The following is a 14,820-nucleotide window of genomic DNA, read 5'->3' on the forward strand; positions in this document are numbered from 1 at the left end:
TTCATTTCCAAAACAATCGGGTCCCATGCATCACCATCATCTCTATAGAACAAGCTGGTGATGGGAACTCTTCTCAATTCTTGAACATCAACCTTCCGCCCAGTTTTAAGTGGCATTCCACACTGAAATGTTATACTAGTCCAAAACCAGAAGAAGCCCGATTCCCATGAGAAGGGATGATGAAAAACCACCTTGATGTCTGACCGACGTCCAGATAAAGGGTGAACAGCTGTTGTCCCCATTTTGATAAATGAGGGGGAAGAGCCTGTTTTCACCAGAGTATGCCTGAATAACGGAAGAAGCTTAATCAGCAAAGCATTATTTAGGAAACTATCAAAAGATCAGACCATTCCCACATTTAAAGTGATATATAAATGGGAAGTAAGTCTGCAAACGCCACATTCCAAACATCTCCCACAAAAAGCATATAGCATAATTTTTGGGTCATGAGGGATGTCCCTTCTGCCTTTTATTTAGGCATTGACATTCTCAATTGATTCATAATTAATTTGGACCTAATTAATAATAAAGCCTGGTCACAACTGCAGGGTAGACCCAAGGGCTTTGACAAAACTCAAAGAGCAATTCTGTCAGCTCAATTGCTGCCTTATGTGTGTTCAAGTGAGAGAAGAGGTTACCATCCCAGGACAGGTGCAACAATTTACAATTCCCCTAAAAATTAAGGGAGAACAGATCCTCAAAATTCAGGATGCCTCTATAAATTTGAATTATCATCTTCAACAACAAGGTTTGTATTTACATCCAATGTTTGATAACAGCTACCCTCAAAGTATCACTTTGGGTGCAGACACCGTTGTTGGAATGGCGGTTGATGCCCAACTTTATTCTATTGATTTAGGTAATTAAATCATTGGGCCACTTACAAATGACTGCTTCAGTATCAACAACAGTATCTCTCCTGAAAAGATTTTCACCAGGCAAGGGGGGAATTTCTTGGTGTACTCTTCCTGCTCTTATGGGGTGGAAGAGGTGAACTGACATCAGGAAGGGTGACATGTTATTCGGAGTCAACAGTGACTTCCTCCCGTCCTTGGATCCTCACATCCAAGCCAACACCAAAACACAAGATCTCTCCACCCAACTGGAGGATACAGCCGAAATTGCCAAGCGCAAAGTCTTTACAGGTTATAAGCAGATGGTTGAAGTATAGATCAATCTTGCTGATGCCTGTGAGACTGGGGAGCAAAGAAGAAACTGAAACAGGTATTTCAGGACTTCCAGGATATCTTTTCAGTACTCATATGACTTTGGATGCACAGATATACATTCAACCAGCATACCAATGAACCCCGAGATGGTTCCAGCATTTGTGAAACATTACTGGTTACCTCTCGCCTCTATGGAGTCACTCACAGAAATTATTAAAAACGTAGAATCATGTTGGATAATTTGTCCAATCCACAGTACCTCTAACAACCTGGTACTGATGATATTCAAACCCAACCAACAATGGAGACTATGTGCAGACCCAAGGGAGATAAACAAATGGGTCCAGATGTCAAGATGGCCACTTCCCTACATCGATCAAGGGCTGGCACAGATCCAAAGGTCAAAAGTGTTCATAGCCATTGATTTGACAACCGGCTACTGGACTGTACACATAAGTAGGGATGATCAATACAAGCTTCCGTTTACCTTTGCGGGCAGCAATACATGTGGACCCGAACCCTCTTCGGTTACATAAACTCCTGCAACGAATTTAAGATCTTCCTATATAAGGTCATGCCTGATTTGGGTGAAAGGGGAAACCTGGCCTATGTGGATGATGTTCTGATCAAGAGTTCAACTGTGGCAGAACAAATTGCAGGGATACGCTATGTTCTGACCCAATTGCAGAAAGCCAGAACAAAACTGTCCTTCCAGAAGGCACAGTGGTGTAAGACCCATGTGATTTTCTTAGGGCATGAGATCACCCCTGAGGATCTCAGTCCCCAGGCAAAAAAGGTGGACGCCTTATTGAAATTGAAAGACCCTACTATTCTGCGAGAATTGAGAAGCCTTCTTGGACTCACTAATTATAGTAGAAAGTTAATTGAAGACTATGAAGAGGTCACTCAACCTTTGGTACATTTATTAAAGGACGTAGTCATCCGAGGCAGTAAAACAACTAAAAAGAAGCCTTTCTGGGGCTCCTTGTTTGGCTTACCCCATAAATAATAAGGAGTTCTTCTTGGAGATGTTGTTTTTTACATACCTGCGTAACAGCGGTATTGTATCACAAGCATGACAAGGTCAACAAAGTAATCTCATAAGCAGGCAATACTTTGTCCTCTCTGGAGGAAAAATTCAATGATTGTGAAAAGGCACTCCTGGCAATAGTGTGGGCATTGAAGAATTACCACCAGTTTATCCAGGGAGAGCACATCAGGGTGGAGACTCCTTACCAACCCTTGCAATACATACGAAGTGACCAAATCCGAACAGGGTACGTGAGTAATTCCAGAATTACTTCCTGGATTCTGTCCATGTAAGGCTTTCCTGTGGAGGTCAGATATGGGCAAAACAAGAAGAGTCCTCTAGCGCAAGGATTGGATGACATGCATGATTGTGCTCAAGAAAACTCTCAAGGACGAAAATCAAAGGGCTAATGACAATATGGTGGTGTACCTTACTTCCCCGCACAAAGTCTATGAGGAAGACATGTGTCAGGGAATACCCACAGTTTATGTGGATGGGTGCTCCTACTATGTTCACAATAACAGGGAAAGGGAACTAGTGGCAGGCATTGGGAATGCATGGTTGAATGATACCCCAGATCCCTCTGTTGGATACAAAATAGGTCTCTGAAGTAGTCAGGTGGCGAAGTTGAAGGTGGTACATTAATACATCCTCACTGCAGAACACCACCTTCTCAAACAACTGGTCATAATCACTGACTCTGATTATGTCAGGAATGGTTTAGTGGAACACCTGATCAACTGGAAAAATCGAGGCATTCTGTGGGCATACAATAAACTGCTAAAAGGATGGGAAATTAATCCAATCAATTGATGATCTAGTAGCCGCTAATGAGATGACCATCTATTGAAAAAGATCAGAGATCACTCCAAAGTAGCGGGACCAGACAAGACTGGAAATTTCTTGGCTAGCCAGTTGGCAAAAACCGGAGCCATTCACGACGATTTCATAGAAACTGAATCCTTGTTGGGGGAAATGCAGTCACTGCTATCACCAGGTCCCAAACCCATGCCAACAATGAACTCTCAATTGCCCAGTAGAGTAAAGAAACCGCAGATACAGATTTGATTACTTCACAAAAAGAGAACCTGATTCTTGGGAAATGATAACAACATATTGAAGACCCTGTGACTTTTCCTCTGACAGAATATGATTATATCAAGAAAGAGGATCTCCGGGTGTTGATGGCGTTTTCAAAATATTCCAAATTCAAGACCGTTTGTTGGTACAGAGATTTCTATCTGGATGTGACCAGTGGGTAGTACCTACCTCATTCTGAAGGCTGATGTTGAGTCATGCCCTTGATGTGGCCACTGACAGTCATAAGGGGTTTGATACGACAGTAAAAATCTTTTGTGTGTTCACATGCTGGACATACATGGGTCAGGACCTCAACCTCTACTTAAAGGGGTATCTTGTGTGTGCTCAGTTCCAGCCACATTCTCTCAGACACAGAGCTCTCCTACAGAAAGGGGAAAGACACTGCATTGGTCGGATTTGCAAGTCAATTTAATCGGGCCAGTGGTTTGCTCCTCTAAAGGAAACAAATACATGTTGATGGTAAAATGTTTATTTACCAAGTGGGTAGAATGTCTTCTGGTCCCAAATTGTAATGCAGAGACAGCTGCCACAGCAATGATAAATGATAAACTTCCTCTTCTCTCATTTTGGCCTCCTCAAAGGATTGAGTCTGACCGAGGAAGTCACTTTACCAGAGGAGTGACGACCAAGATGTGGGTGATTCTATGGGAACCAAGAAAAATCCACATTGTCTTCTGCCCAGTCTCGAGTGGGCGAGTTGAGAAGTACAATAAGACAATTGTGGGCACCTTGAAGAAGTTTGTGGTAGACTCTGGACCTAGTTGGGACATCCGATTACCGCTTGTCCTGATGGCCATTAGGACCACACCATAATCTGCAACAAAAATGGCTCAATTTGAGCTCATGACTGGACAAAAGATGGTGCTACCTCTACATCTGCTCTACAGAAATGGATGAATCTGTCCCCTACCCTTGAGTACATTGAAAATGTTAGGCAAAACCTTCTGCACACGTTTGCTTATGCTCAGGATGATTTAGAAATGTCAGCAGAAGGAATGAAAACATACTATCACTTAAAGACTACCAAGAAGGAGTATGAAGTAGGTGACAGTCTACCTGTACAATTTTCAAAGGAACCAGACCAAGGAGAGGAAGTTTCTTCCTTCTTGGCACGGTGCCTTTGAAATCATCAATAACATTTCCCTGGTTGTCTATAAGATCTGCATCCCTAAAGGAGAACATATGGAAGAGAAATGGGTCCATATTAATCAGTTAAATAACTGTCACCCAAGATAAGCTTTACGAACGATTGAGGAGCCGAATGAGTGAAGAGCCCAGGAACCATCTGAAGAATGAAAGGAAAGAATAGAAACCCTCGATGGAGACCATTACATATATACAGGAAGTAAAGCAATTCATACTCATAATGAATGTATAAACATCAGAATGAGAAAAATAATGTTTGTAGAAATGTTCATGTAAGTGTGGTTGCATTTGATTAAATATAAGTATGTTGTTTTGTTTTCAAATTGTATGCCTAAGTATCATTGAAAGAAGTACTGTGTAATACACTTAACCTCTTGATTTACTCCTCTCTGTAGATGCAATACATTGTTTACCTTCACAGCCTGGAGGTAGGAGATTCCAAAAAGGGAAGGGTTCCAGGACTAACCCCCAAAATCCAAAGAGAGGGGAGTGCAGACCAGAGTTCTGACTCCCTAAGGATGGGAAAAGGAGTGGATGTGCTCCAATGAGGAAAACCATAACTAAAAAGCAAAAAGAAAAGAACAATACCACTCTCCCTTGCTCTTTCCGATGAGTGACCCAAGTTAAAGAGCCGAGGGGTGATATGTGGGATGCAAATTCAGCCCCAGAGTGACTGACACTGAGAGGCCATGCTAAGCCCTATTGCCTATTGTGATAATGAAGCTGACTGATGTTGAAACCCATTGGAATATGCAGGCTAGTTCAAAACATTGTTTTCCAACATAATGCATAGTGAATGAACAAAAATGGGCCTCCTTCAACTTTTACCAGCATGCACAGGCACTCAGGTGAAGGAAAATGTGCCTGAGAACTTAAAACTGCTGGATATGCCCAATGAATGGTAAAAGTGTGTTTTCATAAAATATGGAAAGCTACAATTTCACTTAAAGAGACAGATAGCAGCATGCTACATTGACTTCAATGCAACATACAACTGTGATCCAGAAGTAAAAGTGAAGCCAAGCACTTTGCATTTGTCACAAATAAAAACATGTACTTTTCGACATTCCAAATAACATAATTTAAAAGGAGAGGCCTACTTGTTGTCGAAGTGAACACTGGTTTTCTATGTAACTGTGGCCTAAGTTTCAACAATGCAGAAAGTGACATTCATGCATTTTCAACTAGTATATTAAAGAAAGACTTTATTCATGGACAGCATGCACAGATGCAGTACAACATGTTACATGCTAAAACATTGTGCCAATTTAAAATGGTATTCTTTCAGAATTATGGATGCAACTTGTTTTCCCCCCTGAACTGAAAGGTCTGTGCCTCTCAACGTTTGACCTCAAGACCATTGGGCTGGACCAACCAAGTAAACAGTTCTGGTGTTCAGGTTAAAATGCAAAGACAAACCAAGTGTTATATCAAAGTTGTGGATGGGTCAGATAATCCAGCTAACAGAAATTACCTTTTAAGGCTGTCGTGACACCAATAAATTGCCTCTCACAATTACTCATGGATCTTCAAAGGTTGTGCAGAAACAGACCCTATTGATAAGATGTTCAGGTCACATATTTCAGAGGAAAACAAAACTTTCTGGATTTGCTTGGAATATGAAACTGTGACTGTCCATGTTATGTCTTGCCGTTTGATTAACATCAAACTCCTTTGTTGTTAATAACAGAAGAACCCTGCATCACAATGAGCTCATCCAGGGCGCATATTAAAGATCACAAAAAGCTTGTCAGTTCTATGTAAATATTAACCACATGCCATGTGTGTAATTTAATTTAGAGATGAAAATGGGTTTGTGACACTCATAATAATTAGAACAATACGAAACTTGGTGATGTTATTAGATATTTCAGCTCATGAGTAAACCATGAAAAATTATAGCTCCTCCCAGGATGGTTGTGGCACAATAAATTGGGGGTCCCCCAATCTGTTATGCATTGTAGAATTCAAATATATGTATGTTTATGCAGTTATCTGAATGAAGAACCTAGTTGCCATGAAGTGAGATTCTGAGGAAATCAAAAATGTAAAAAAAAAGTAATTTGAAATGTTGCAGTTCTCTCCTCCCCATTATCCATAATCCATAATCCAGACCTACTAAAACTCTTTGTCCTATCGGCTGGCTGTGGGCAGATTGTTGGGAAGGGGGGGTAGAGAGGTGTCTAATCTGTAGCATGGGAATATGCATAATATGTAAGTTTCATCAGCACCATTTAAAATGGAATATTTAATTAACATTCAACTATATAGTATCATTTTTCAATCTCAAAAGAGAGAGAAGGACAAAAGAACAGAGCAGACAGATAAGCTAAGACTGACAATAACAGAGAGTTGACAAAATAAAGGAAGGCTAACACCCAGGAGAGCATATAGACAGGATAGCCTTGGACACTTACTGGGTACTTTTGCCCGGAAGCTGGGAGCCCTATATGAGAAAGAGACCTGTGGCTGGAGGGACCTTGCAGTGAATAGAGACCAGAGGTGTGAGCTGCCTTCCCAAAAGGGGGTCTGAAATCTGGCTAATCTCCTGAGCTGAGAATATAGACCTCCTTTGTAAGTAGATATATCCCCAAAGCTATCCATTGTGTTGAGACCTGCTTGCCTTAATCATTTCCATTTAAGTGTGGGTGAGGGGGTGAAACTGTACAGACCCTTAGCAGATTTAATTAAAGTTAACTCAATGAATTTCCATATAGAAACGATCACAGGATGATTTTTTTTTTTTAAATTAAAAAATAAAACATTCTATGTCCAGTGTGTTACATTCATTATAGTCAATAAAGTAATTGAGTGACCCTATTTTCCGCTAACCCTGACTTCCTTACAGACGAGGGGTGTCCTTAATCCCAAAATAAGAATCCCTAAACCTCTGCCTTTCAAGTGAAAGTAGTGTGTAAAACAAATGTTCCCTTTCATTCCAAACAAGAATCCCAAACCCCTGCATTTCATTCGAATGTTTGTTCCCAAATGAGGTTCCCATTTGATTAATTTCCCAAACATTGCCTTTCAAATAAAAGGCTCAAAGAAAATTCGTATTATATCCCCACTCCCTGTACTTTGCCTTCAAACAAAAAGGGTCATATAAAACTGAGGCCTCAGGGTGGGGGCTTCTGGGAGAAAATAGCATTGTGATAAAGCAAGTAATACCTACACATTTTTAAAGTTTCCTATCTGTTAATGTGCACAGAAAACCTATATGTGTTTTGACTTAAAATTCAACCTGTGTTTGTTGTGGTAACAGAAAGTCTATCAACAAATACAGGTTAGTCAATTGGTGCAATTAATTTGCATTTGTGATTATTGTGTTGTGCCACAGAGTTGGTGGCTGGTTTTATTGTGATGTGTTTATTATTCATTGTAGAAATGTAAATAAATATACACTATTATTTCTATACACAGGCCTGGTTCCTAGCTTATTGGTGATCCAGAGGGTATCTGCTCAATGGTATTATACAGGTTGGAGGCCTAACAAAAATTTGAATCTGCTAAGCGCGTTGTTGTCTGCAGATCAGATGTTATTTCATCATGCTTCCCTTTATTCTAACTCTCACAAAAGTGCATCTACCCTGCAGGCCTTACACCTCCCAAGCCAATATCCTTGCCTCCTCCCTCTGATAATTACTTTGCTCATTTCCTTTCCTCTAAAATCCATACAAAGTGTGACACTCACATTGACAAACTCACTTTCCTTTCTTGCCACTCCTTCTGTCTACCCCATCTACCCCTTTCAACAGTTTGCTGCTTCTACGCAACCTGTCCTACCAGATTAGCTTCAATCCTTGGTAGTGTCAACAGATCTTGCACTCATATAAACTCACTTGCTCCACAATCCCGAACACATGCCCTTGTATTTCTGAGCTCTATGACTTCTCTGTATTGGCTGGACTCTTTCCTGTGTTCTTCAAATCAGCAACTGGCCAACCCCTTATGAAGAAATGTTCCTGCAAATGATTGCTTAGTTTAACTCCTTCCAAATCTCCAAATAAGTGGGAGCTCTTCAATTGGATCACTAAGTACCTTGGAGATCCACTTGAATCTGTCTTCTGCAGTAAACACTGCACCTAGACTCACTGATGCATGTCTCCAACATTCTCTCCAAACTCTCTCCGACACTCAAAACATTGGGCCTCACTACCAATGTTCCCTCTAAGCTGTGCCGCTCAGAAGAATTTTAGCAGCGCACACAGACCATTCCCACCTATTCAAAAAGATATCATATTTGCTTTTTCTCACAATGAAACTAAAATGTACGAGCTAGTTTTGATATTCTGGTCTATCCTATTTAGATTGCCCTATTATGGAAGCTTGACCTCAAACACCCAAAGTTCCGGAAAAATAGAATACAACCACAAGAGATTAAAAATTAATAGGAAAAAGTGGGTCCATGAACTGAAGATATAACTATGATATGCATGCCCACATTAATCAAATTAACCTCCTTCATCACCCATGACTCCTATACTTGACTCTGCCACAATTATACCTTATGACTCAAGCCTCTGCCTCAGGTCAAACCCATATATTACCAGACAACATTGACTCTGCCTTACTTGCCTCTGCAAAAGGTTACTTGTACCTACATCCACTTTGTCATAATATGAATGACGTTCAAGCACAAGAATTTCTGTTACTCATGGTGCCTTAGGAAAAACGTCAACCAGACCATGATACCCAACTGTCAGCTGAAATATCAGATACTCACTGCAAGTAAGCAGGCTAATTGGATGTGGAACTTCATCCTGTTCTTCCTATTCTTTGTACATATATCACACAAGCAATTTGAAGTGGCCCATTTGCAAGTTAATGCATTATAAAACTCAAATATTAATTTGCCCTCACAGGAATTTGAATATGCAAATGTCCTGCTCAGTGTCTCCTATTTTAGAATTGCTAACATTACCCTATGCATGGAGAGCAACATTGCACTATCATTTACTTAGCTTCCAAGGGATAATAGGTATGGCCTATACTTGCATTATTCATATATAGCAAAGGATATTCAGATAGCTAGAATTCTTTTCACACAATCTGCAACCTTTCCAACTCATCAGAGTTCCATGGGGCACAGATCGTAACAAATTATCTGGTAACTCACTGCTATACAATTACAGTTTCACGATGCACTTGCATAATTCTACCCCACAATTGAAAGGTGGTGTATGTTGCAAACAATCTTGTATGCACTTCATAATAGATGTGTACATGGGGATTCATGACAACGGGCCCGATAAGCTCACCAGCACCCTTGTTTCTGGACCGCCACACTACGAGTCTGTCTGCAAGGGCATAAGCGCCTGGCAGGTCTGACCCTCCCGGGCACTTCGGCCCGGTAGGCACATTCATCACAGAAGCACTGACACTGTTAGCAATGGTGTTGGTGCTTTCTCTCCCCAATCCCATGGAGTCCCATGGGACTCCACAAGAATGGGGAGTTACTGAATATGCCGCGTGACTTCCCATTCCACTGGAACAAGTAATTAGGCCTAAATTTTCAAACAGCACATATCACTGTGAAGCTTTAAATATGTTTTTCTTGCAAAGTATTGTGGGTATGCAAATATCCCAGCTAGTGTTTCACGTTTCACTGCTGCAATTCCTCAATTTCTACAGAACTGTATCAACCAGCATTGTAGACTAGCGCAGGAGCCAGGCAGGGATATAGGCAGATGTATGGGTGGAAGGATACAGGAGAAAACTCCTTAGGGGTGAAGAGAAAATCAGCAACTTTCAAAAACCAAGTAAGACATTTTGGAAGTACAGTACAGTGAAGGCAATGTGTGTTTGTTTGCTAAAGAATAGGAAACTCTAGTAACCATCTAGGAAACTGCACCTTCTGTTTCTTCTTATGCTCAGATGCAGAGGGCTTTTCAATATAATCACATATTCTATGTTTATTGCCTCTAGCATCCCCATGCATCTTGTTTAAATGATAACAGTGAAATAAGAAGGAACTCAATCTGTTGTACCTGTGAACATTGCTGGTATTGACTTAAAAGGCGAATATATGTGATGTTCTTCAAGGGGGCTTCAGAAGAAACCTCAGTAAGGCACTTGTTGAAGATTTGTGTCTAGACTGTGGTGTGGAAGGGTGGGCTTAACTATAAGCTGTATTATGTGCCGTGTCATCTCACTTCCTATGTCAGGGTTACAGACAGGGCTCTGATACGATTTTACTGAGTACTTGGAATCAAATTAATCAAATGATTTCTCAGAGAGTAAGAAGGTAATATTACTGCTCACCATTGATTTGAAAAAATATCAATGGAACTTGTGGGTGGAGGCAAGGTGGTAGGCTCTTATATGTTCATGGTTTGCCGTTTTTGTTGTCCTGTCCTGTCTCTAGGGAGTAAAAATTGATGTTTTATATGCCTGTTAGCTGTAAGGCTGGGATTGAGTACATGTGCCAACTAACAGGACAATGTAATGTACATAGTAAGAAGAGGCACATCATCATATTCTGTGGTGCAGTGCTTTTGATGCAATGATCTTACTTACACACATTCTACTGGCCCTACAATCAGTTAATTAAAATGATACTTGAACTCTATTGGCATGTTTTGTTACACATTCATTTTAGTTGCTATCATTCCATTTGCAGAAATTCTATCTTGTCTTTTTCCAATGGCATTAAGCACTTTTTGTATGGTCTCTGAGCAGTACCACAAATAAACCCATTGATTATGCAGAGCATGAAAAGATTTTTTTCTCCATACAATTTTTTTCTCTGCGCAGGAATACTTTTGCCAGGTACTATGGTATATTTTGGTATATATACCATAGTACCTGGCCTTGATGGGCTCTCCTTACATTCACATATACAATATTTGTTCCTTTAGCCTATATGTTTGGAAAAACAGTTATAATATGCCCCTTTTACACTGATTTGGAAAGACTTTCAGTGCAGTGGTTGGGTAGCAGGTCTTCCTTTACAACTTTACAAACTCTTCAGAGAAGGGAGTTCACTAGCTACACATGATCAGAATGTGGCTTACCACGTTATTCAGTTGTGCACATTGAAAATAATTTGCGCACAAAAGCTAACCATTTCTGCACTTAGGAAAAAATAATTAGAGGAAATATTGCATGAGACTATGATAACAGAATCGAGCACAGTAACACCTGACAACTGGCTTGATAATCTTTTTTCCTGGGTCCCCATGTTGTTGTCTAATATTTTTAAGATAACTGCTCCAATCCTCGCTTTGGTACTCATCACCTTTTGTGCATGTCAAATAGGGCTAAGCATTTGCAGGGGAAGCAAGGGAGTGGGGACATATATGTTGTCCCTGAATGTTAATGCAGTAAGGGAAGTTACTCCCCACATACGGCACATACAAACACTAACTGAAATGCCTAAATGTGCCCACCCCTCCGGTAATAATTACAATGCCATCCCTGGAAATAGATAACTATGAGGCCTTTTGGGTAGATTGTTCAGCTGTTGAGGAGGCTTGTTTGATATTGGATTGCTCCCAGGAAGAGTATGTGGTACAAGTGGGAAGCCTGCGCTTAGTAACAAGGAAATTGATACCAACTGAAAAAAAGCAAGCAGTTGATAACAAAAGATGTTTCGATCAATTGAAGGGGTGAATGTTGTAAGGGTCCAGATCCAGCACTGTCAAGGGGGGTGCACGTACCAGTTACACAAATAACATGCTGATGCAAATGTCACATTGGCGGGTAATATCATGAATGATATAGCGTAGATAGTATACATATCCAATGGGGGAATGGAATGGAGGGTATGTAATTTGTTTACTGGTGGAGTAGCTGCCGCAGCACAGGCATCGGGATGGGGGTACAGGGTGTCCCATGGGGTATTTGGGTAGGGGGCTTTTGGACAATATCTGATCATTAAAGGAGCCATGTTTTGTGGGCCCATGTTAGGAAAGCATTTTTGTATACAGCTCACAATAAAGGGCTGCAGGCTTGTGTGTCAGCAACGTTCATTTTTTGAATACTCAGCAGAAACAGTGCACAGTAATGTTACTTTCAAGGCCACAGAACTAGGCATCTGGGTGTCCAAGAAGAATTGGCAGGGGAAAAGGAGTCAAATACAGTTAATTTAAATATATTCACAGTGTTGGATACGATTTTAGAAGCACGCCTGGCAGCGAGAATTGAGAAGAGAGCTGGGGGGGCTAGAGCGATGGGGCAGAGGCTGAGTGGTGTGAGACATGGAGCCAATCCACAGAGAGAAGTTTAGGTGTTCCGAGGGTGCACCATTGTAATGTGTCCTCCCTGATGTCTGCGGGGTACATCATTGGTCAGACTCTGTGAGAAGGTCTCGTCCCATGGCATCAAAAGATTCCATGTCCATTCAGTATGCAACATGTTATCCATTTGTATTAAGAAGAGTGCCACCCAATGACCTTTAAGTGCTGTTTGACCGATCAGCACAATAACGTAATTGTGGGATGGTGTGGGAAGGTTTGTGACGTCACGAGGGTTGCCAATATGATTTTGTTCCAAGGACATCTTTTATCCATTAAGGGGCACCTATGTTAAATGTCTTTATAGGTGTTTTATGTATCTCTGCCAATCAGCTCCTGTGACCTGCCCCAAAAATGCACTGCAACTATTGTATGGTAATTCTGTAATTTGTGTCTAAAAAGTCCTGCACCAGTGTGTGGCATTGAGAGCTCATTTCATTCCAGTCAGTTCAACAGGGCCGTCTGAACCGTGTCTCCCAGGTGTTTGGGTCCAATAAGCCTGCCTTACTTCTTGCTTGATGTATCCTCCTTCTTGGATTACTTTTTACTTTCCCGGGATTACTTTTGATGGAGGTCCTTGTACAAGAGGATAGAGGTGCCAGACTGATTCCTTCCTCAATGGAGGAAGCTTTCAAGGACGTGTTGAATGAGGCCATTGTGACACCATCTGAACATGGCCCCTATGTCCACCTGCGATCCTACTTGGGAGAGAAACTAACACTGAGAGGCATAGAGAAATATATATGCGCAGACCAGACCAACCAGATCATACACAACTACAAAGGTCCAGACCAGGAGAATAGTCATTGCATCATCGAGAGTTTGCAAGGTCCCCTGATGGCAGTCAGTAATCGTCTACATGTCACAAGTCCAGAACCCACTGCAAATGAAATCATATACTTTCTGGATGGAGTCTTTGGATCTGAAGAGTCAGGCACTGATGCTTTAGTACTATCCATCCATCACCAATAGGGTTTAGAGGCTCTTAAAGTGCCTATCAAGGCCTGAGAAGATTCTGCAGCTAGTTTTCCAATAGAAGGCTGTGGAACCAAACTGCCCAAACTATGTGAGGGGTCAGAAATGTGAGGCAGACAACTTTGTAAAGAGTTTTCAGAATTCACCATTTTATTAAATAAAAAAGGTTGGATAAATGCCTCACTATCCCTACCCTAACAAGGATTTCCCTAGCTAAAGTAACTAACAGAAACACTCTAGCAAAGGATATCTGTCCCTCACACTGATACAGTCAAAAAATCAGTAAGGAAATACATGGCAGTTCAAAACAACACAAAAATAATATGATATAATAATTGAAGTTCTGATATGACCACAGTTCCTTCTTGTGGTCTGGGTGAATTCCCCTTCCCCAGATTCTAGCAACTTTTTGCTCCACAGTTCAAAAGGAAATAAGGAAATCTGAGTTTGTAACACAGCTTTAACACAGTTCTTTGTGAGTTCAATTTTGACAACAGAATGTTCTGACACTTCAATTGTGTACCAAAGAAAATAGAACGTTCTTTCTCCTCTTTGAGCCAGATTGAGCATCAGAATTCTCTTCTTCACATATGCAACAATAATTGTTTTTGTCACAATGATTTGCAACAAATGAATACTTTTGAAAAATTGTAACTCCTCACCAGCAGGTTTATACAGTTCTTCCTTTAGCATTATAAATTGTATAACAAATGACTGTCTTTGTTATGACCACAATTCAGCACTTCATCGACTTCTACCTTGTTGACTCCCTTGCATGGCCTAATACTTTATAGGTTTGCCATCCGGGTAAACTCCCCTGCCACATCAGCTCTTCACAAATAGAACGTGCCTCAGTGGTAAAGTTCAATTTACAACAACTTCACAACAACATCACAGTGTTCATTCTTTTGGCAGCTTTAAACATTTTGCAACCTCTCAGGGAAACGAGAGTCGCATTGGTGCTCTTTAGCACTCCTCTGAAATGTATGATCCTCTCCTTTTGAATAACCTTTTTGACAGTTCTGCCACAAGAGTGAACTGTAGGTATGTACCATCCATATGTGACTGAACACACTGGATTACATCTGAGTTGCAGAGAGGTTTGTAAGAGGTTTTGTCTCTGGGACTATTACCCAACGTGTCAGTATTTTGGTATGTGGTATTT

Source organism: Ambystoma mexicanum, chromosome 4q (genome assembly GCF_040938575.1).
Source record: "Ambystoma mexicanum isolate Mex_15411 chromosome 4q, UKY_AmexF1_1, whole genome shotgun sequence".
Taxonomy (NCBI): domain Eukaryota; kingdom Metazoa; phylum Chordata; class Amphibia; order Caudata; family Ambystomatidae; genus Ambystoma; species Ambystoma mexicanum.